This window comes from Nelumbo nucifera, chromosome 2 (genome assembly GCF_055504915.1).
Source record: "Nelumbo nucifera cultivar China Antique chromosome 2, China Antique-T2T, whole genome shotgun sequence".
NCBI lineage: Eukaryota > Viridiplantae > Streptophyta > Magnoliopsida > Proteales > Nelumbonaceae > Nelumbo > Nelumbo nucifera.
This window is the reverse complement of record NC_142650.1, coordinates 90,382,321-90,407,290: the sequence shown is the minus strand read 5'-3', so window position 1 is coordinate 90,407,290 and position 24,970 is coordinate 90,382,321. Positions and strand designations below refer to the sequence as shown.

Here is a 24,970-nt window from a genome sequence, read left to right as displayed (position 1 = left end):
GCACCAGCGGGGCATGACCCGATCCAGTACTGCATCAAGAAAAACAAGAAAGCTTAGCTCCCATGGGAAGCTTGTAAGGGTGACGTCTTCATGAGCTTCTCCTTTGCTTGCCAACCAGTCCCCTGCAGCATTGCCCTTTGCTTGTCATGGTTTTGAGAGGCTTCAACTGAAACCGGGGAAACCAAGGATGATTCGATGCTTCCGACGAGACTCTGCTATCTGCTGACCCGAAAACCAAATTGATCGGAAAGAATATATAAAAGATGATGATGCGGTGAGCGTGGATCGAACACGCGACCTTCAGATCTTCAGTCTGACGCTCTCCCAACTGAGCTATCCCCGCAACAGTGGCGTCGCCCGGACTCGAACCAGAGACCTTCAGTGTGTTAGACTGACGTGATAACCAACTACACCACGACACCGTTATACGGAACCCGATAGCCAACAACTAAAGCAGCATTGCATCAAGAAACAACACGAACTAATGTTTTCAACCATTAACCATTAACCACTAACCATTTGTGCTTTTCATAGTTTTCAACTAACACGAACTAATGTTTGGGAAGGGTGAAGCGCAGTGGCAGCTTCTGGCTTTTAAAGGTGAGCCCCACATGGACAGGTAAATCGAATCTTCAGCTGAACTATACTCTCCCATAGAAGGGCTGTCCCCTTCAACCTCTTTGAATAGTTTATGAGGAGTGCAGAGTGCTTCAAATCAGCTGAACAGACTTGGTAGAATCCTCAGATGTACCAATATATTCCAAATTCAAACAGGTTGGGGTCAGAACTCAATAAAATAACATTTATATGCTAATTTAAATTATTATGGCAGTTTGGTCAGTCCATTTTTAGAACATTGAGAATCTTTTTTCCTGTGTGGATGTGTAACTATCAACGGACATTGTAGTTCTTGTCCAGGCAACCGATTCTATTTTGTCTAAAACCCGGAATCTGGTCAAAAACCGTTGACCCGTTAAACGGTTCTTGACTGTTTTTTTTTTATTTTTTATATATTTTTTTTAATTTTGACATCAGAACGGACCATTCGTTCGAACTGGATGGTCGGACCATTGACCCGAAAACCGGTGCCCAAAATGTTTCCGTTTTTGGGTCGTTTTTTAAAACGTTGTAATTAGAGCCATTGTGCACTAAAGCTACGTTTGTTTTAAAGGAAAAAATAGGGAAGATCAGTGCACTCGGCTTTGCAACAATTTTTCAGACGCAACTGCACTATTATGACAATGGGACAAAAAAGTGCAAATTTTGCATCAAGTAAGAGTGTAAATTGTTAGACAGTGTATGGTGTGTTTCTGTGTAATACCCTTAAATTGGATACATATGAGACACATGTTAGTTTAGAATCTTCATAGCCATTGGATAGATCTGGGGAGATTTATCCTGCCAAGGCTGACACTGATGTGTCGCCAAGTTGGTTGGAGTGGCTTGTCTCAACTGATAGGGTGAGACCTGAGGTACATGTTGATGCGGCACGATCCGGGCATTCCTAACTGGCTCCTGACTGGCTCCTTGTTGGCGACGGACGACACCTGAGAAGATGAAAGGAAGGATTCTCGGGAATTTTACCCAGTGGGAATACTCCGATGCTTAAGTTAGAAAGCAAGAAAGAAGGAAAAGAAGAGTCGGTAGCTAAGAGGGTAGGTCGTGCTTTATCACTATACTTGAGAGATTAGAGGTCTCAAGAAGAAGCTTCTCTTCTGCCCTGAAGGCTTTTATAGGGGCGCTCTTGTGAGATTGGGCATAATTGCCATTGGGCCCCTGCCACAACCGTTACTTGCCAGGGCTGCGCAAGTGGCCGTTGTGACGTACTCCTCGCCCAGGTGAGTGACACGTCTCCAAAGTGACAGGCAGGCCTCTGCCTGCTGAGAAACGTGGGTGCAGATTGTCGAAAGGACAGGGACTGCGCCGTTAGTAAGGGACGTGGCGCAGTCTGATCGGTATGGCCTGTCAGATAGAAGCTTTTTGAGGAATGCTCGTACGGCCCATTCGCGAGCTACTTTGCAGCGAGCTCGGAATACTTCAGGAGTACCCTTAGTAGAATTGGTCCTCGTGATGACTTGTTTGCTTGGGAGCTCGGGCGAGCTGGTTTTCTTAGCTCGCAAGCTAAAGTTGTCTCGGAATATCCCTTTAGAGGTAGCTCGGGGAACCCGTAGCTCGCGTTGTGGCGAGCTCCTCCTTTTGCACGCTACGATGTAGCGAGCTGCTTTATGGGCCCATTGGTTGTACTGGGCCATAATGCTGAGCTGTCGCTTATGCTGAGTCAGTGTCTACGTGTCACCGTTTCATAGGTTGGGTCAAATCATCCTTCATCAATTGCCCCCACTCCTCAAGCTAAGAGTACCGCCTTAGCGCGGGGAGTTTATGAAGTGCGATGGACTGATTTGACCGAAATTCAAACTTGATTGACTGCCCTCATTAAATGCATTTGCGGGAATCAAGAAATTTTCTGACATTCCTGACTTTTCGGATTCCGAAAACGAGCCGAGGTGGTATTTTACTCCGAACGTCGTGCGGCTGCGTCTACCTTAACTATGGAAGACGTGCCGCCAATCACCTTCGGTTTTCAAAAGTCGTGCAGTCAGGGGGCCCGCGGACCGTTGGATCTTGTTTTGATCCGGGCCGTCAATTTGAAAGGGGTGGACTATAAATAGGGGGCCCCCTCGGGCCCTATTTTCTTTCACGCCATCTTGCTACCTTTGGATCCTGAGGTCGCGCACTTCACCTAGTCTACCCGAGTTCCTCAATCTGCTCCGTTCCGTCTACTCTGGTGTGTTCCAATCGCTGTCAGCCATGTCTGGGTACCCATGCCATACCTATCACAGGGGTGATAGCCAGGATGATGATGCACCTTCGAGCTCAGGAGGAGCCTGGGAGCAGATCCCGGAGGCTCGGGAGGCCTCTGGCGGCATGGCGTCTACTTCTAGGGGGAGGGAGCCTAATACCTTTGGCCCTTCCTTAATGGCAGCGGAGAGACTCAGGTCTCTGATCCGCTACTTTCGCCTCCCTGGGGACCTAGTTTACAGCCTCCCTACTGGCAACTTCCCCTGGGAGCATGGTCCCAATGACATAGTAATCTTTTAGGAACAACTCGAGGCTAGCTTGCGTCTCCCCCTGCACCCCTTGATAGTGGAGGTGTTAAATCACTTCAGCGTCACCATTGACCAGCTTCATCCCAGTGCCATTCGAAACATGGTTGGGACTATATCCCTGTGTTACGAGTACTGCCTTCCTTTAGACCTTGATATTTTTGTCTCTATCCTTTGTATAAAAAACGCTGCTCCTGGGGTTCCTCCGGAGAGGCGCTTTTATTACCTCTCTCCCCGTCGCGGCTATAAGCTCTTGTACGAGCTACTGAATAAGATTCCCGCTTGGAAGCGGGACTACTTTGTGGTCCGTAACCCCAAGGGGTGGCCCTTCCCCACTGCTTGGAGGGGCGCCATCCAGGACCCCGGGGCCGAGCTGGACCCTGAGACTCGGAAAACGATGCCGTCCTGGGCATCGATAGGCTTCCTTTGCTCGGACTACTTGACCGAGGAGAAGCTCGTGCAGGCAGGCTTGAGCCCGGGTAGATCGGCCTTTTAGGTCGCGTAGTGCCTTGTGACTATTGTGCACGTGTATTTTGTTTCTTGTCGGATTAACACCTTGTGGTGTTTTGGCAGCCAACATGTCTAGTGCCGATTCACGCCGAATTCTCTCAAGCAGTCAAAGGCGCCATGCGAAGAGGACGCGCCCCGACCAAACCCCTCCTTCGGGGAGTACTGAGTTCGGGTCTACCGAGCCGGTCCTACCCTCTCCTTCGCCCGAGGTTCTGATGCCCCCTCCTAAGGGGGCTAGTGGGATTAACCCTAGGGGAAACGAGCTCCCTCAATCGGGGGAGGCCCCCTGTAACCCTCTTCAGCCCCGTCCTTACCCCCAGTTCCCAGTGGGAAATTGGGAAGGGGTAAATGATTATCTGGTAGCTCACCGGAGGAGTCGGAAGGCAATCACTAATGACGAGATCGCTCAGTGGGGAAACATGGAGCCTTGGGATCTCTCTGCGTTCGCCTCTGCGCATTGCATGGTGGTAAGTGACCTTTTTCCCTTTTTCTCTCTTGTTTTGCCCTTTTCCGCTGTCTTCTGATCTTCTTTTCCATCGATGGGTGAACTCCGCCATCCATGCCATGGCTCTCCAGACACGCGTCCACCGTGGTGACGCCGTCGACCAGCGGGCCACCAATCAGAGCTCCACCACACCCGCAAGGGGAGCGATTCTCAGGAGCTACTCGTCCACGACCAGGAGGCTCAAATCGCTCGGCTTACAGAAGAGAGCACACTGGGTAGTTCATCTACCCACAATCCTTTAGCTCGGTCCAGCTGTGCCTTTATTCCGCGGAGGATGGCTCTGTTCGTGACTTCTGCCTGACCGTTTGCTTAAGGGTGCGCAACTGAAGTAAAATTCTGTTGGATCCCCATGTCTCGGCACCAGTCTTGAAATTTGATGTCCTCGAACTGCTAGCCGTTGTCGGAAATCAATACCTGAGGTAATCCAAAAAGGCACACGATGTTCTTCCAAAAGAAGTTTTGGACATTTCGGGTTGTGATCATCATGAGGGGCTCGGCTTCTACCCACATGGTAAAATAGTCCACTGCCACTACTAAGAACTTCCTTTCACCCGGTGCTGGCGGGAATGGCCCGAGTAGATCGATGCCCCACTGCGCGAAGGGCCACGGGCTGGTAAGATACTTGAGGTCGGCAGCGGGTTAGTGGTGAATATTGGCATGTCTCTGGCATTTGTCACATTTCTTGACGAGCTCAATAGCGTCTGCCTTCATTGTTGGCTAATAATACCCTTGTCGGAGTGCCTTTTGGGCGAGGGCCCTGCCCCCCAAATGCCCACCGCACAGACCCTCATGGGTGTCGCGGAGTACGAGCTTGGTTTTGGTAGGTTGCAAGCAACATAAGTTGGGGAGCGTGTAAGATCTCCGGTATATTTGTTCGTCTATCATGACATTCTTGGTTGCCTAGCGCTGCACCCTTCTAGCTGCATTGCGGTCTGTAGGGAGGGTCCCGTGTAGCAAGAAGCTCGCGAGCGGGTCAATCCAGCTCGGCTCTGCTTGAACAACAGGAGCGACCTCCCCTGCCCCCTTGAGAATGCTGTGCCGAGACAGGTCCTCTATGTGCACGGTTCTCATGGTGATGTCGCTGGTGCTGGCTTACCTGGACAGGGCGTCGGCCTCCGCGTTCTCTGACCTAGGGATTTGTCTGATAAAGTGTGACTGGAAGTTGAGCACCATGAGTTGGGAGTCGCTGCAGATCACGATGTGCTTGGCTCTTACTTCTCTGGCTAAGTCTAGTCCCGCTAGCAACGCCTCGTACTCTACTTCATTGTTAGACGCCGCGAACTTGAAGCGTAGCGCATACTCTAGTTTCGTGTCACTTGGGCCGTGCAGGACTATTCTGGCCCCGCTGCCCTATTGGTTCGAGGAGCCATCTACATGAAGGATCCAGGGCTCCTCATCCCAGCTCACGCTTGGCCTAGCTAGGAGAGATGCCACATTGGCTGCTACCTCATGGGGCTTAGACTGAACCGGCCTGGGAGCTTTGAGCTCACCTGAACTGGGGACCTCGCGCTTGATCGGCCTAGGGGCTTCGGAGCTGAACGTGCACTCGGCAATGAAATCTGCTAAGGCATGGGCCTTAATGGCAGTTCGCGACTTGTACTAGAGGTTGTACTCGCTGAGCTCAATGGCCCACCTTCGTCAACTGACTAGAGGTTGTACTCGCTGCCTCGGAGTTTCTGAGCTGCGATTACTAGTGCGTATGTTAGCTTTTCCATCTCTGGATATGTCGTTTCTGCTCCCTGCAATACTTTACTAACATAATAGATGGGTCATTGGACCCGATCTACTTCCTTTATTAGTACCAAACTAACCACTCCGTCGCTCGCCGAGATGTACAGTTCTAAAACATCGCCCTCCTCGGGCCAGGTTAAGGTCGGCACACTAGCGAGGTATTTCTTGAGCTCGTCAAACGCGAGCTGAAAGTCTTGGGTCCACTCGAACCCTTTGCTCTTGATTGCCTTAAAGAATGGCAGACAGCGGTCCGCCGATTTGGACATGAAGCGGCTCAGGGCGGCTATGCGGCCATTCAACCTCTAAACCTCCTTCAACTTACGGGGTGGTCTCATGTCTAAGATGGCTTTAACCTTATCCGGGTTGGCTTCAATGCCATGCCAGTTAATGATGTATCCTAGGAACTTACCCGAGATCACACCGAACACACACTTGTTTGGGTTCAATCTCATATTAAAATTACGCAAAATTTCGAAAACAGAATGCAAGTCTTGTATTAGTTCATGTGAGAATTGAGTTTTGGCGACCATGTCGTCTACATAGCATTCTACTTTTTTGCCGATTAATGGTGCAAACAACTTATTTACAAGCCTTTGAAAGGTTGCCCCTGCGTTTTTCAACTCGAAGGGCATAACCTTGTAACAGTATAGGCCGAACTTTGTGATGAAGACAGTCTTTTCTTCGTCCGCCGGGTCCATCTTGATCTGGTTATAGCCCGAATAGGCATCCAAGAAGCATAGAAACTCATGCCCTGAGGTTGCGTCCACCTATCGGTCAATTCTGGGGAGCGGGAAGCAGCCTTTTGGGCAAGCCAGGTTCAGGTCAGTGTAGTCGACGCACATGCGCCACTTGCCGTTGGCCTTCTTTACCAGGACGGGGTTGGCTACCCAACTCGGGTAGTGGACTCCTCTTATGAAGTCAGCTACGAGGAGCTTTTCGACCTCCTCGTCGACCGCTTTCCACCGCTCCAGGGCTAGGTTGCGATTCTTCTGTCTAACGGGCCTAACAGTTCTGATCGTAGAGGTTCTTGGACGGAAGCGCCGATCTGAAGCATTCGAGTTGGGTCTGCTGCTGAGGTCGGAACCATGACTGTTTCTTCTGTTGGTGCGGCTCGTTCTTCACCTTGCTCCGTAGGCCGCTCTAGCTCGAGGTCTTCGGCTACCTTGGTTTTTCCCTTCAGGGCGGCGACGTAGCACTTACGGAACTCGAGTTGGTTGCCTCGCGCTACTCCCACACCGAAGTCGGTTGGGAACTTCATAGCCAAATGGTAAGTGGGGACCACCGCCTGTAAGACAAGGGTGATCGATTGACCTACTATGGCATTGTAGGGGGAGGGTGTTGCGACCACCAAGAAGTCGTTCTTGAATATGACCACACAAGGCCATGTGCCGACTTCCATAGGTATTGTTATTTTCCCAAGGGGCCGGACTTCTTCTCCGCTGAAGCCTACCAAAGGAGTGTCTGCAGGCTTCAGGTTGCTTCTCTGCAATTGGAGCTACTCAAATGCAGCTTTGAAGAGGATGTCGGCTGAGCTGCCTGAGTCGACGAGTACACACCTGACCTCAAAGTCGTTGACTCTTAGTTTTATTACGAGCGTGTCGTCGTGGGGGTAGTGGACTCCTCGCGCATCATCTTCTGTGAAGAAAATTGGCTCTTCTGTCCTTGGCCGTTTTGGGGTGTTCTGCTCCTCCCGAGTGGCTTCATGAACCGAAGTCCGAGCTGCTGCTGAAGTGCAACCCGCGACGATAGAGCCTCCCACTATCATGTGGATGGTTCCCCGAACTAGCCTCTCCTCCGGAGGCTGCCTTGGTAGTTGTTCGGCCTTCCTACTGCTAGACTCGGGAGCATCCTTACCGTGCTCCCCTTGCCGACCTGTTTTATTACTATTATTATTATTCTGTACAAAGTTTCTTAGATACCCGTGACGGATGAGCTCCTCTATCTCATCGCGGAGGTTTTTACAAGTCTTAGTACTTTTACTGTGATCTTTGTGAAAACTGCAATATAGATTCTTATTTCTTTCATTGGGATTTCCCCTTAGATGGGGTGGCCACTTCACGTACGGGGCGTCATTGATTGCCATTAGGATTTCAGCCCTCTTCGCGTTCTGTGGGGTGTAATCGACTCGGTCCGCTATAGGAGGTCGAAATAATTGACCCGGCCTTGCCCCCCGAGCCGCGTCCTTTTTCTTTCGGTTGTCTCCTTGACTGGAGAGCTCTCCTTCCCTCTTTCTTGTTTTGGATGCGCCCTCGCCCTTTTGGTTGATCTCCTCTTCGGTGGCTTTGAACCTGTCCGCAAGCTTCAGGAACTCGGTTATGGTCGCTGGTTGGTTGATGACCATGTGCCATTTAAACTCTTTGTGTGTCATGCCCTTCTTAGCCACTACAAGGCGTACAGTGGGGTCCAGGCGTGGTATTTGCATACTGGCATCGTTGAACCGCTTAATATAGATTCAGATGGATTCTCCCTCTCTCTGTACTATGCTAAGGAGATTTTCTTCAGTTCGCGGACACCGCTTGCTAGTAACGAAGTGGGACGTGAAGGTTTGTGCAAACTGCGCCCAACTTCTTATCGACCTAGGTGCCAAGTTCCAGTACCACGTACGGGCTGCTCCCCTAAAAGTAATGGAGAAGGCCACGCACATGCACGACTTACTAGCTCGCGCCAGGTGCATCTGTAACTGAAAGGCATCTACATGATCGTATGGGTCAAACGACCCGTCATACTTGTCAAGAGGGGGGAGCTTGAAGTCTTTGGGCATCGGGACTGCTAGGAGTTCAGAGGACAGGGGGATGGAACCGAGAGAAGGGGAGCTTTGACTTCGTCCGAGCTTACCTCTTCTTTGCCCATGAGCTCGGGAAAATCGCAGGTGACAGATCGGCGAGCTCGGTGGCGGCGTCTCTGCTTCTTGGTGGGCTCGGCGTTTGTGCTGCTCACCTCTGTGTTGTCCAGAATGGTTTGTGCAGAAAGTAGCCCGGTCCACTGGTGATGGCTGCGAACAGAGGGGTCCTGCTTGGAATCTGTTGCCAGGACCTCAAACCGGTTCTCAAGGAGCGGGGTTTCAAACTTTGACTGCCGGGGCGACGTAGACCTGGCGAGCTGGGGTCCTCCCAACCTGTGCACCCGCGGTGAGGTCGTGGTAGCCGGTCTCTCTTGTCTGCTGCGGGGGGAGGCCTGGTTTTTTGGGTGGTTTTGAGAGACCTCTCCTTGGCCAGAGGGGCGCTCGTCCTGGCGGCGAGACTTAGCTTGCTGCGAGGCTAGGTGCCGAGGTGGGAACTGCGGCTGTGAAAGTTGAGGTTGAGGCAGTTGGGGGAACTGCTGCTGATACTGATACTCGGAGACCCGGTGCAGTACGTGTTGTTGATAGAGCTGAAGTTGCTAGAATTGTTGCATTTGGGCCTACATGGCCCGCATGCACTGCATCAAGTCCTCAAGTTGGTTTGAGCCGGCCGCTGGGGGCACAACCAAAGGTTCGGTGAACGTCGCTCCGACTGTAGCAAGGAGTGGGATGACGACAGGTGCCACTGTGAGAGGCACATTCAAGTGGGGGATTTCGTCCGCAGAGAGGGGGACGGTGAACTATCCGATACAGACAGTAGGAAGCTGGGGTTATTCCCTGGAGTTGTCCATTTCCGTGCTTCGTCCGATGTTGCTAGAGGAAGCCATGAGCGTTGGATTGTTTCGAGGAGGAAAAGACTGAGAAAGTTTAGAGAGAAAGGCCTTTTGAAGCATTTTCCCACAGACGGTGCCAAATGATGCGACACGATCCGGGCACTCCTAGCTGGCTGCTGACTGGCTCCTTGTTGGCGACGGATGACACTTGAGAAGATGAAAGGAAGGATTTCCGGGGATTTTACCCAGTGGGAATACTCCGATGCTTAAGTTAGAATGCAAGAAAGAAGGAATAGAAGAATCGGTAGCTAAGAGTGTAGGTCGTGCTTTATCACTATACTCGAGAGATTAGAGGTCTCAAGAAGAAGCTTATCTTCTGCCCTGAGGGCTTTTATAGGGTCGCTCTTGTGAGATCGGGCATAACCGCCACTGGGCCCCTACCACGGTCGTTACCTGCCAGGGCTGCGCAGGTGGCCGTTGTGACGTACTCCTCACCCGGGTGAGTGACACGTCTCCAAAGTGACAGGCACGCCTCCGCCTGCTGAGTGACGTGGGTGCAGACTGTCGAAAGGACAGGGACTGCGCCGTTAGTAAGGGACGTGGCGTAGTCTGATTGGTACGGCCTGTCAGATAGAAGCTTCTTGAGGAATGCTCGTACGGCCCGGCCCATTCGCGAGCTACTTTGCAGTGAGCTCAGAATACTTCAGGAGTATCCTTAGTAGAATTGGTCCTCGGGATGACTTGTCTGCTTGGGAGCTCGGGCGAGCGGATTTTCTTAGCTCGCAAGTTAAAGTTGTCTCAGAATATCCCTTTAGAGGTAGCTCAGGGAACCCGGAGCTCGCGTTGTAGTGAGCTACTCCTTTTGCGCGCCACGATGTAGCGAGCTTCTTTATGGGCCTGCTGGTTGTACTGGGCCACAATGCTGAGTTGTTGCTTATGCTGAGTGAGTGTCTACGTGTCACCGTTTCATAGGTTGGGTCAAATCATCCTTCATCACATGTAGTGTGGGTTTTCTTGAAACCCTGAACTGGACCAGAATTCCAGTATTGCCCTGGACCTTGGAGAAAGATGGGCAAAACTAGAATGTTACACCTGACCTCTAGACTCGATTATGATACTACACTAGGTGTCGGATTGGCCTATCTTTGATATGCCAATCAGTGAGATCTTTAGAGGGGGACAAAACCTGGGTATGTTGGGACAGTCCAAGAATTCATCTGAGTGGGTGATCATAGTGATAGGATCAGCCCCTTTGTCGGACAAAGTGAATGATCGGGCATGCACTCTCTCTGATGGAAACCAAAACTGCAGGTAGTCGATTTCAACTGTTGAAATTTGTTTTGCAAAATATATTTATATAGAGATATACATATATATATATACATATATATGTATATTATGGTTTCAAAATGTTTGCAAAAGGTTTTAATTCCCGGGATCCATGTGAGTAGAGAGTGCAACACTGTTCCTTGTAGCCGAGGGAGAGGTCCTCTCTTGTCGGGCAGTGTTTGATCATTATGGGCTGAAAGGTTAAGTGTAAGACCATTGAGGGTAATACCTGATAGGCTAATCTTGCATCTGCCCACAGTCCTTGCAATTTTATAAGGTGCTTTGACCCAAGGACCATTTAGTGTAAATGTTGGGCCCATTCAGTGAATTCGGCCAGGCCTTGTAATAGAGGCTGGGCTGAACCCATGTGGCTGATGTGTAGATCAATGTTTGGGTCCCACGCCATACAAGGATAACCAACTGGGCAGCATTTAGGAGGCTAAGTGAGCAGATGGACTTAATGGGCCTAAAGCCCAATTCGAACTGGCTTAATGAAATTAATTAAAAAGGGGCAGTTTTGAAGGGATGAGAGATCCATTGTATGGACGCCCAAATCTTACGGAATAAGGTGGGCGAATTTCAAAAAAATTTCTCTCCCTTTCAATTGAGAATCGAATTCCCTATTTAGAAAATCATATTTTCAAGGATCAATCTTGAACCATAAACTGAACCAGATCTGAACCAAAAGGAGTAGGAGGGAGGTATACCTAATATAGAGAATTATTATCTCTCAATGAAGGTGTTCACACCCAAGGTAGGATCTAAAGACTGCTCCCATTGAAGATGGCGCAATGTAGGATGGAGCAGAATCAGCAATGTTCTTCTCTAAGAACTTTGTCCTTCGCAAGAAACAGAAGGATGGCACGTGAGTACAGCTTCCTATCAATTCTTTCTCAAAGAACTGATGACAAGATCGAATCTTGCTTTCTCCCACAGAGTTGGAGATCGAACTAGATGTCTGGCGGCTGCAGGAAGGAGGTGGCAAGAAAGATTTTCACAGGGATTGCAAAAATCTTTCTTCTGGAATTTCAGCTCTGAAGAGAATGTGAATATCTCTCTGTAAAGGTTGTCGTCCCCTCCTTCTTTTGTAATCCTAAAAGATCAACTCCTAATCCAATTAGGAGCTACTGATCCAAATATGATTTGGATCAGACATCCTTTTAGATGATAAGGATAAACCCTTATCTTATCTGCAGATTAGATCAGCCTTCTCCTAATTTCATTAGAAGGTTTCCAGATCTGAATCACATTCAGATCTAGACTCTCTGAGTGGATAGGGTTAAGACCCTATCCTATCTACTGATCTATCTCAGAAATCGCCCATTTTTAACTTATTAAATTAATCTAGTTCGAAATGGGCTTTAGGCCCATTAAGCTTATGTGCTCACTTAGCCTTCCTAATTGCTACCCAGTTGGGCTTCCTTGTATGGCGTGGGACTGAAGCATTGATTTACACATCAGCCACATGGGTTCGGCCCAGCCTTTGTTACAAGGCCTGGCCGAATACACTGTTATGGACAGTGCACCCCCTGAAACCCATCAAATGGGCTTTATGGGCCCAACACTTACCCTAAGTGGTCCCTGGGCCAAGCCACCTTGTAACACACAGGGACTGTGGGCAGATGCAAGATTAGCCCATCAGGCATTACCCTCAATGGTCTTACACTTAACCTCTCAGCCCATAATGATCAAACACTACCCAACAAGAGAGTACCTCTCCCTCAGCTGCAAGGACCAATGTTGCACTCTCTACTTATATGGATCCCAGGAATTTAAACCCTTTACAAACATTTTAGAAACCATAATATATATACTTTTATATCTCATATAAAATATACTTTGCAAAGCCAACTATTGAATCGGCTACTAGCAGTCTTGGTTTCCATCAATGAGAGTGCATCCCCGATCATTACCTTTGTCTGACAAAGGGGCTGATCCTGTCACTATGATCACCCACTCAGATGAATTCTCAGACTATCCCAACATACCCAGGTTTTGACCCCCAATCCGACACCTAGTGCAGTATCATAATCGAGTCTAGGGGTCGGGTGTAACTTTCCAGTTTTACCCATTAATCTCCAAGGTCCAGGGCAATACTGAAAATCTGGTCCAGTTCAAAGATTCAATTAATCCTACACTGAATGTGCCCAGGGTTTCACCCTGGCAGCTGAGACAGGTCACCCCAACCAACTTGGTGGCACAACAGTGTCAGCCTTATCAGGATAGGTCTCCCCAGACCGACCCATTGGTTGTGAACATTCTAAACTACCACGAGTCTCATTAAGTGTCCAGTTTAAGGGTATTACACAGAAACATACCAAGGGAACATGAATCAAATATGCACTTTTATTCATTTACAATAAACTCATAAAATATATCATTCTGATTGAAGCTAAGGGCATACAAAACTGTGCAACAAGTTCTGGGATTTAGATCAATAGATAGGATAAGGGATTATCCCTATCCACTAAGAGAGTCCAGATCCAAATAATGATTTGGATCAGGAGACTCCTAATTAGATTAGAAGGGTTGCTCTTTATCTGCAGATAAGATAAGGGATTATTCTTATCTATTAAAGATAATGGGATTAGGAGAAACTCTCTTTAAGGCTATAAATTAGAGAGCAGGGCAAACCCTTAGTATACAACAGAAATCATCCGAGTAACTGCTGATTTCCAGAAAGAGACAACATAGTTTGACTGCACCGTCTCCTTTTCTCCTATTCTTGCCGCCATACCAGTTTGATCTCCACCTGTGGAAGCGATCAAGAAGAGTTCTTGATATTACCTTTTAGCAGAAAAGGAAATCTGAAGTTATGCTCACTATCACTCCATCAGATTCTTGCTGAAGAATTCGGTTCTTGCTGAGGAACCATCCTGCTGATTCTGCTTTATCCTACATTGTGTCATCTTCGGTGGAAGCAGTCTTTGGATCTTTCCTTGGGCATGAAAACCTTCATTGGAGATTATTACTACTTCGTATCAGGTATATCCCTCCACTCCCTTTTGGTTTCAGATCTGTTCTGGTTTGGGTTCATGATTGATCCTTGAAAATGTAGTTTTCTAAAAGAGGGAATGTGATTCCCACCTGCAGGGTTCGGCCATCCATATGATGGATCTCTCATCCCTTTATAAATCATAATCACAAATAATTGGATACAACACTAAATTGGCTGCAAAATAAAGTTTTAAGTTCTTCCCTACTTATCGGTAGATTTTGAAATCTTTAAGGGTTGAAGGCAATATATTACAACATGTGTATTGATTGAGCCCTAACAAATCAAAAATAATAAAAAACTAGTATATAACCTACAAAATAACTTTTTAATTAACTTAATAATATCTTATGATATATCAAAAAGTAAAGATTATAAAAGTATTTCATAGCAACATGTACAAAAATTTGGTAGGTGATACCATGCCTTGTCGCTTGGGTACCACCTTAACAATTATGGGTTCAGATTTGCATTGCAAATAAATGCAGTTTAGGCTGAGTTTGGAAGGAGTACAAATGCAAATATGTAGAGTGCAAAACCTTATATTTTATATTATTTTGTATGTATTTACGTTGTACATATTTGCATTTGTACTACTTCCAAACTAAGCCTTAAGGCTACGTTTGAAAACGATGCAAATAAATGTAGCTTAAGACTGTCATTTCTCCACCACCAGAACTCTTCAACCCAATGAAGGTTGTTAAGAACAATAAGTCAATAACGCCTCCTGGGGTCTGGTGGGCTGGTTCCTGAAAACATGAAAACACTAGGCACTAGTTTTGCAACTATTTCAACAGGATATAGCCAAATAGGGAGTTGTTCACCATCACCTCGTCTTGTTGAATTAGAACTTTAGTTTTATGTTTAGGCTGAATTTGGTAGAGGTGTAAATCTAAATTTACACCGAGGGATTATCATATCGATGGGTCCATGAGAGTGTAAAATGGGAGTCGGATGTTTGTCCCATTTAACACTCTTCTTGTTTGTAAATCATTGAGGTAAAAGTCCACTGCAACTGAGATATTGCAGTCCTTGCTGGTCGGCCAAGAAACAAAGCATCGTGAGCACCGGTCCCTCTTGTGCCACTGCTGGAGCAGGAGCCAAAGCAGACGAGCTAGACCCATGGTGTCTTAGCAACAGCATGACCACAGTCATCTTCTCTCCCTTCTAGCAGTTCTCCTCAGTTCCGTTGATGAAGTAGAACGGCCCTGACTAGGCGAGCTCAACCTTGGTGTTCCCATCCTTGTAGGCAGCGATCGAGTTCGACATGTTGCAAGCTGTGTAGACCTCCTTCGTCACTTGTAGAACTAAGTCCTTCTGGGTGTCGTACTTCCAAACTACAAAGAAAGAGAAGACATGAACAAAATCAAAAGACAATCCAAATGAGGAAATGCCTCAAAAAGTTCTGATTTCAGATGGAGAGGATCACCAAGAGAGTCTCCGATTCTGAAACGAGTAGCTGCAGCCCACAGACTTAAGGATGTGAGCGACAACCCCTTTTCCAGGCTCAGCAGATCCGTTTTCTTCTAGTAGTAGGCACAGCGATGACCCCTTTTCTGCAACAAGCTCTCATCTTCAGATTTGAAACAAGGAAAAGGAGTAAGGAAACCCTAGAATTCGATAAGTTCTCCGATGAAGGGCTCGAGCTGTTTCTTCACGGTTGGGCTCTTGATGGCGTGGTACTCATTGAGCATCGGGGTTTTGTTTCTTAACAAGTACTTCCTCAGCAGCTATGGCTTCAAGGACTGAGGAGATCAAGGTGAAGACCATGCTCCCCCCACCTCCTCCGTTGCGGCAACCATCAAAGCGACGGTCATGGGGAAGGCAACCACAGCTGTTCTCGTCGCTGCCTGTCTGTTCTCGTCAGAGGAAGAGAGAAGGAGAAGAGAGAGAGAGTGAGCGATGTAATTAAACGGTAAAATGTAAATTTTACACCAATTTTTGGTGTAAAATTACATGTTTAGCAAATGCCTGCAAAATCGAACTGGGGTGCAAAGTTTATCCTAGTTCAATTTTACACATCTACCAAACACAACCTTAAGGTTCAATTTGGAAGGAGTACAAATACAAATTTGTAGAAAAGTAAAACCTTGTATTTTGTTTTATTTGTACTGTACATATTTGTATATTTGTACTTGTATTCATTCCTTTCCAAACTGAGCCTAAAAGGTTTTAGTTTTGTACAAAGAGGAAATGGTAGTGATAGCTATAATTACATAACCCTAGCAAGCGCGCTAGTTATTAGTATAAAGATATGGTTCCACGAGGATTTAACAAAACATGTATTAGAACTATAGCCTTCCTTAATTATTTGGACAATTGAATTTCAGATCTAACAATAAGAATTACTGAAAATTAAGAATAGAAGAAAAAGAAATAAAAATAAGGGCAATCAATGACAAAACTTGCAATGATCTAATTAGAAGCGGTAGGACTGTTGGTCCACCTAACCATTCCAATGGATATCAATTTATTAGATTAACCAAGAGAATTTATTATTTTCATAAGCTGATGTTTTTCCAAAATTATTTAATATTCCCTCTCAGGATATATCAAATCTACCTTTATCAAGTAACCCATCGATCTCTCAACTAGAGTTCTCGTGATAGAAATGCATTAAGTTCTATGAAAAACTTATATCATCAGATGAATCATGTATATATATCTCTATATACCATTCAATTCACACTATGAATTATTCAGTCGATTATGTGAATTCCTCTCTCGATTCATTCCCATAAACCAAATCAATTAAGAGGTGGCCAAGCTCTTAATCGCATTATGCATAATAACTCATCGACAATATGAAAATAACAATCTTGGATAAATCAGAATAAAAATCAATTCATTGTCGTGGTTAGGCTTCCCACAGCCCTAGCTACAAATAAATTAATTCATGATAAAGAAAATAAAACAAACAAGGGGTAAGAAAAAACTCATGATGTCGCCCTTGAAGCTGAGATCTTGTCTTCTCCTTGCCGCCACCTCCTCCTTGAAGCCTTCTTGCCTTGCTGATCTCCATCTTGAAGCTTTCTTGATTGTCTTCTTGATTGCTTCAGAGAGAGAGCTTGAATTCTTGATGCCAAAAGCTAGTCCCCCCCCCCCCCTTTATATAGCTTTAGGAGGAGGGGCTATTTCCAACTTCTCTTAGGAGTTCTTTCTTAAAAATAGAAAGTCCTAATTAGATCAAATCCTATCCTATCCTATCTAGTAATCTCAATCTTTTATCTTTCTAGAATTACAACTGAAATTTAAATCTGATAGGACTCTTTATTTTCAAATTCGAGTTGGGCTTCTTTAATAAATTGGGCTACTACAAGGCTTTTATGCGAATTGGGCTTTAGCTGTGAACTGGGCTTTACTACGAATTTGCTTTGACTTTGGGCCCGATGTTGAACTCGATGCAGACCGAATCTGTCAAAACTCAAAACATGAAAGTTGTGGAGTTCTCCCTTATCTTTCCGGTTCATCTTGAATCATCCCAATCGGAGTCTGGATGTGAGAGTTATACCCAGATTAAGGAACGGTGCCAAAACTGTACAAAATCATCCGATTAGCGTTGTTTCCCTCCTGTCACCTTATTGCTTGCCCTGAATCGAAATACAAGAGTAATGAGTTCAATTAAGTGTTAATTAAGTGTAAAAGAATGAATATTTAGAGATAAAAATATGATAATTTTTATTCACATCAGGTAGATAATGGCTTTGATGAGCCCCTTGTTTGGGGGACCAGAACTACCCACGGCAGCAATCTACGAAATGAGAAGCTATTCTCTAATTAGGGCTGTCACACTAACAACTTGACATGCAATCCGATTATTATTTGGATTTGGATATTAAAATTTGCATCTATTTGGTAATTGGAAACAATGTGGATTTGAGTCCTTACAATGCCATAAAATTTGAGCCCAATTTATATAGTCCTAATAATACATATATCATTATCATTATCATCCATGCCATATACATACATATATATAGCATATCATAAACATATTGCAAAAAATTGGGTTGTTTTGGAATGCTTGATGCCTTTCTTAAGCCCAAGCTAAAGTGGGTCTATCATTGATTTCTTTATCTATTTTTTATCCAATTCATAATAGATGATATTATTATCACTTATTTTGCAGAAAAATATAGACACACAGGAGAGAAAGAGCAAGAGTGGTATTTCTATACACCAAGGGATCGAAAATATCCAAAGGGGAATAGGCCAAAGTGTTCTGCAACCAATGGATACTGGAAAGCAAAAGGTGCGAATAAAGAAATCAAGGATGGAAATGGAAAGAACATTAGTGTTAAGAAATCTTTGGTTTTTACGGAGGATTAACCCAAAGAGGAACAAAATCTAATTGGATCATGCATGAGTACAAAATTAAAGAACATCAAAGGGCTATAATTGATGAATTGGATCTCATGAAGGTATGTAAATCTGGACTATGTCATGCATTTACACCATATATGCCTAGTTTTTCAAATTAAAGAGTATTAAACAACTAAGTACAACAAATATAAAAACATGTGATTCTTTTTAATCGGATGAACCAACCCAGAATTTAACCAAATAACTTCAACAAGATGATGACTTCTGGCTATGACAATTACTTGCCTCCACCAAACCCCTTTGATTAAAATAGATGGTGAATCGAACTCAAGCCTTTATTCGACATACACCTCATTTGACGTAGGCAATGAGTTTAAACCAGTTCGAGCAAGGCATTTCCAAGATCTTCCTCCAATAGGCACCTCATTTAACACAGGCAATAATTTTGTATCAGCTCGAACAATGCCCATACAGAGTTTTCTACCAACTTAAGTATGCACTTCATTTGACATGGATAATGCAAAGTGTAGTAAAAATGTGAAAAGAAATGATTCCCAACAAGGAAAGTGATCAAGTAAAAAATGACAATTAAGTTAAATCGAATCTATTGAGATTATACTTTTTAAATTTTTATCACATTTTGCATCTGCCATGTTATTGGCGTTATCAAATTTTCAATATTGTCATCATTTTCATCATTTTACACAATATTTTTTTCTGCTATTGTGCATAAACTTTTCCACCATTACATAATAATTTTTCCGCTATTGCACACGAGTTTTCCTCTATTGCATATGAAATTGTCTACTATTGCAAATGAGTTTTCCATCTTTGCACATGAATTTTCCGCCTCTAGTACAGAATAAATCAAGGTTTTGCATTATTGCACAATTATTCTTCTGCCATTACACATGGAGACTTTTACTGTTGCATGAGTTTTTTGCCATTGCATAATAATATTTTGACTATTGAATATGAGTTTTCCACCATTGCATGTAAATTTTCCACTATTGCACACGAGTTTTTCCGCTCTCTAGCACATGAATTTTGTTTGCACTATTGCACATAAGTTTTTCGGCTCTCTAACACATGATATTTTCCGCTTCTTAGGACATAGCACTTTCTGCTCTCTAGTAGATGAGTTGTTTTCGCTATTAAACATGAGTTTTTCCACTCTCTAGCATGAGTTATTCCGCTTTAGAACACATGTTTTTATTTCTGCACTATGGCACATGATTTCCTGCTTCATTAGACAAGAGTTCCGTTGAATAGCACATAGTTTTTTTCGCCACCTTGGCACATCATAAGTCACTAATTTCTTTGCATTATAGCACATGAGTATTTTCCGCTACACTAGCACATTACAATTTTAATCAAGGCTTTATCATTGTTTTCATCGCTACATGGCACATTATTGATTTTGATCTTATGCTTTCTCACCATGTAGCAAATAGTTGACCTCACTCCACAATATCATCCAATACTTGTTGGGAAAGTTCATTATTGCCAAAATTAAATAGATTTCATACATTAAGTTGCTTTCATCATTGTTTTCTACTTGTTTTTAATGCTTTTCTTTGCAGAAGATTTACCTTAATTCCAAAGGTTCTTGATACCTAGGAAATGTCACTTTGCTTAAAATAAAATGACATGAATGTGATTAAACAATGTTGCATGGGAACTCCCTTTCGCCTCACTCCTCCTTCCTCCTTTCGCCTCTCTTCCAAGTCTGCCCTTCGCAAAAATCTTTGTATGCTCCTTTTGGTTTTTGTTGTTTCATAGTTTCCTACCTCACAACAAAGAGGGGTAGTTGTCAACACTTGATTTTTGCACGGTCCGCAACCTGAACCCCAATTTACCCCAGATTCCTAATCAAACATCCTCGATCTCCCTAAAACACATAAAAACCCAAGAAACTCGAATTTCACCCAAAGAGCCCTCAGATCCACCATTAAACCTACCTGATACTTATACTATGGCCCTGATTGACCTCCACTTACACCTTAACTATTAGATCAGACATAACCATCAGACCCAGAAGCTCCCAAGGCACCTATCCATGAAATTTAAACTCAAGATTCCCCTATTCACCAGTCCATCAAGCAAAGATTCCATTTCGACTCCTCTCGTTGGCCTAAACACTCAGAACCCAGATTACCTTGATCTTGACACATCTGAACCAATTAGACTACACCTTTAGACTCTAGGCATACCATAACACCTGATCATAAACTTTCACCCCTAAATTCCCCTATTTGCCCATCCATTAAATAAAGATTCCATTCCAAAGCATCATGTTGACCCAAATTCCTACAATTTTGACCCTTTAAGAATGATCAGACCTCATCATCAGATCTTGGACACCCCCAAATACCCACTTGTGCAATATTAACCGGAAATACCTCCATTTACCCTTTAATCACACCAAGATTCTATTTTAAGGGCTCAGATTGATCATATTATTGCCCAATTCGGGCCCAGTTGCCTCAATACCAATCACCTTAAACTACCAAAAAAATCATACCCTATGAAATTTCATCCAAAAGAAAGCTTGTTTGCCCCATAATAACACAAAGATTTCATTTTGAGCTCCTCAATTAACCGAATCAAGCCCTTCCCTGATTTGCCCAATCTGGGCTTAGGTGGGCAAATCTGACCCCACCAATCAACTCAGAATGTTTGAAAACCCTACCTTGTAAATCTTCAGCCTAAAATACCCTCATTTCCCTTTCCATCTAAAAAGATTTCATTTTGGGCAATCTTATTGGCCCGTACACACACAAACCCACTTTGTGGTTAGACCCATCTTGACCCTCCACATTTTTGACCCGAAACCACCCATCATTGAACCAGGACCTCAATTTGACCACCTTAGACCCGATATAACCCTTTTTTCTATAATTACCAATATGCCTCTATACTTCCCTGAAATTACAAAACTTTCCTTTAACATACCTATAAATTAAGCGTTTGTTTGGCATCATTGTCGTTGCTCCAGAAAATAATGACACACAAGTGCCATGTCAGAAAAATAGTGCTCCAAAAAACACTTGTTTGTTTAGAATTGTTTTTCCATAAAAAACATTGCTCCAAGCCATGTCTTGGAAATCGAAAAGGTGTGGTTTAGAGCAACGCCGAATTTGGCATTTCCTAGTGCTGCAGCTCATTGGTGCTAATAAGGACATGAGGTGGTAGTGATAGGGGCATGACGTGGCACTAGATAATTGGTACCAGTGAATTTAAATTAGCCCCCCACAACATCCTACTGCACATCCCCGCCATGTATTGGGAACATCTCTTGAAGATGACATCATCATTTCTAGTATTATCATTGGGAGATGTTCCCAATACGTGGTGGGGATGTACTGTGGGAATTGTGGGGAGCAATCTTATGGGGGGCTAATTTGATCTTGGTACTAGTGCTGAAAACATTTCCTAAAGCATTGGTACCAAACAGAAAATGTTGTTGTTTCTCCTGGAAACGTCCTACTTGGTAGCAACGTTTCCAACGTTACACATCGTGTTGTATCTGTAGCATCGATTCCATACATATACTAAACATAAAGTTTTCAATTTAGGATAATTCACTATTCACTCTCTTCCACCCTTCGATACACAACGGCGGAGTGGTAGGAATCTTTCTCCACCGATCCCTCTCTCTCAATTTTCTTCTTCTTCTTCTTCTTCTTCTTCTTCTTTTTCTTCTTGTGTATCATTCTCACATGTTCCTTCCCGGTGCTGCAATTTCGGGCAGCGCCGGTTCTCTACCCGCCAATCTTTCTTCCTTCTTTCTTTCTTTCTTTCTTTCTTTCCTTCTTCTTCTTCTTCTTCTTCTTCTTCTTCTCCCATCACCTTCATTTCACCTAATCTGAAGGGTGGTGTCTCCATTCCTAGCCCAAGTGAGCTGTTTTCCTAATGCTCATAGGGCATTTTAGTAAATTAACTTTCTCCATCAATTCAATTATGGTTTGTTTGGTTGCTGGGAAGGGATGGGATGAGAAAGGAAAATTTTATTTTCTCAATTAGGGTGCCTATGTCTGTTTTCCGAGACCTATTATCCTATAGAATTTGCTTTCCTGTGTTTGGTTGATGTGAAAATTTTGCAAGATTTTTGATTTAAGCAAAAATGGTATCCAATTCCACAACACAGCCCTATCCTATTTACGGGATGACATGGCATAATACTGTTTGATTCTTACCACGTGGCAAGCTGACATGGATATATTAAAAACATGTGTGTTTAAAATACAGCATATCCGTACTATTTTGAAGTTAGCAAAAGTAACTCCCAAGATCATTTCAAAGCAAGCAAATACATGTGGCATCATTTAAGCAAATATAAAACTGACATAACCACCAAACTAACTATCAAAACAAAAACGACTATTGATTGTGAATGGGGTTATTTCAACACCTTCACCTCCATGTCAGTATCCTCTATGTAGGTCCTAGAGGTGTTACCAATTGTAGGTTGTCTGGGTGGTGGATGCATATTACGCTAGTATCATTGTAATTGAGATATGACCTCTTCATAAGTGCTATACGAACAAAAAATTGCTCCGATAAATTTCTGTACTTGGGCATTGCACTCTACCCATGTGAAATAAATTCCTAGTTGGTGCCCTTTGAACACAACATAATATTTTGCCATTTTAGACCTATAACCGTATAAGCACATATTCCATCAAACAATATTTGATTAACCTATAATTGAACTTGCAAATAAATCAACCACCAAATCCAATATGAAATCAAACATATGCTACATATGGAACCTCTAAACCCCATATTCATAAAATCAACTAGTAATTAATTTTATCAACATAGGAACCTCTGAACCCCCTATGTTGAGTTAAAATCTATCATTCAATGAGTTGAACACCTGTTCAAAGTAAATATTTAATTGAAGGGATGAGAGATCCATCCTATGGATGCCCAAAAGATTGCGGAATAAGGGGCGAATTTCAAAAATTTTTCTCTTCCTTCAATTGGGATTCGTATTCCCCATTTAGAAAATCATATTTTCAAGGATCAATTCTGAACCATAAACTAAACCAGATTTGAACCAAAAAGGATTGGGAAGGATTATACCTGATACGGAGAAGTAATATCTCCCAACGAAGGTGTTCACGCCCAAGGAAGAATCCAAAGACTGCTCCCACTGAAGATGGCGCAGTGCAGGTGGAGCAGAATCAGCAGTGTTCTTCTCCAAGAACTCTATCCTTCGCAAGAATCAGCAAAATGGTACGTGAGCACAGCTTCCTTTCAATCCTTTCTCAAAGGACTGATGTCAAGATCCAATCTTGACTTCTCCCACAAGTGGAGATCTCACTGGCAAACAGGGCGGCAAGAACAGGGAGGCGGCAAGAGAGTATTTGCAGTGAGCAGAATTCTCTCTTCTTGATTTCAGCACTAAAGAAAACCTGATGATCTGTGTGTATTTTTAAGCTGCCGCCCCCTTCTTCTTTTATAATCTTAAAAGATCAGCTCCTAATCAGATTAGGAGTTGCTAATCCAAATCATATTTGGGTTAGAAGTCCCTTTAAGTGATAAGGGATAATCCTTATCTTATCTGGAGATCAGATCAGCCATCTCCTAATCTAATTAGGAGGTTTCCAGATCTAAATCTTATTTAGATCTTGGACTCTCTAAGTGGATAGGGTCTAAGCCCAATCCTATTAGCTGATCCACTTCAGATTTCGCCCCTTTATTAACTAAATAAACAGCCTAGTTCGAAATGGGCTTTAGGCCCATTAAGCTTATGTGCTCACCTAACCCTCTTAACTGCTGCCCAGTTGGGCTTCCTTGTATGGCGTAGGACCCAAGCATTGATCTACACATCAGCCACATGGGTTCGGCCCAGCCTTTGTTACAAGGCCTGGCCGAATACACTGTTAAAGATAGTGCACACCCTGAAACCCATCAAATGGGCTCTACGGGCACAACACTTACCCTAAGAGGTCCCTGGGCCAAGCCACCTTGTAACACCCAGGGACTGTGGGCAGATGCAAGATTAGCCCATCAGGTATTATCCTCAATGGTCTTACACTTAACCTCTCAGCCCATAATGATCATACACTGCCCGACAAGAGAGGACCTCTCCCTCGGCTGCAAGGAACAGTGTTGCACTCTCCACTCATATGGATCCTCGGACTGTCCCAACATACCCAGGTTTTGACCCCCGCTAAGGATCTCACTGATTGGTACATCAAAGATAGCCCAATCCAATACCTAGTGCAGTATCATAATCGAGTCTAGGGGTCAGGTGTAACATTCCAGTTTTGCCCATCAATCTCCAAGGTCTAGGGCAATACTGAAAATCTGGTCCAGTTCAAAGATTCAATTAATCCTACACTGTATGTGCCTAGGGTCTCACCCTGGCAGCTAAGATAGGCCACCCCAACCGACTTGGTGGCACCACAGTGTCAGCCTTGTCAGGATAGGTCTCCTGAGACCAACCCACTGGCTGTGAACATTCTAAACTAACACGAGTCTCATTAAGTGTCCAGTTTAAGGGTATTACACAGAAACATACCAAGGGAACATGAATCAAATATGTATCTTTATTCATTTACAATAAACTCATAAAGTACATCATTCTGATTGAAGCTAAGGGCATACAAAACTGTTTAACAACTCCCACTTGCACTTAGGTCCAATCAGGTACTAGCCGGAGTCCCATGCTTTCCACGTGTTTCTCAAACACTTTCTGTGATAGTGGCTTTGTCAATGGGTCTGCTACATTTTCCGCTGACGCTACCTTCTGAATCAAGACGTCCCCTCTACCAATAATCTCCCGCAGTACGTGGTACTTCCTCTCGATGTGCTTCGACTTTGAGTGGGCTCGTGGCTCCTTAGCCT

The 24,970-nt window shown here is 44.4% G+C and overlaps 2 non-coding genes across 2 annotated transcripts; both read right to left on the bottom strand.

The window, feature by feature from the left end:
* Window positions 1-270: 270 nt before the first annotated feature.
* On the bottom strand, window positions 271-343 carry TRNAF-GAA (transfer RNA phenylalanine (anticodon GAA)). Its single transcript has one exon. It is a non-coding gene; the product is annotated as a tRNA-Phe (tRNA).
* Window positions 344-348: 5 nt separating this feature from the next.
* On the bottom strand, window positions 349-422 carry TRNAV-AAC (transfer RNA valine (anticodon AAC)). The gene has a single exon. It is a non-coding gene; the product is annotated as a tRNA-Val (tRNA).
* Window positions 423-24,970: the final 24,548 nt, after the last annotated feature.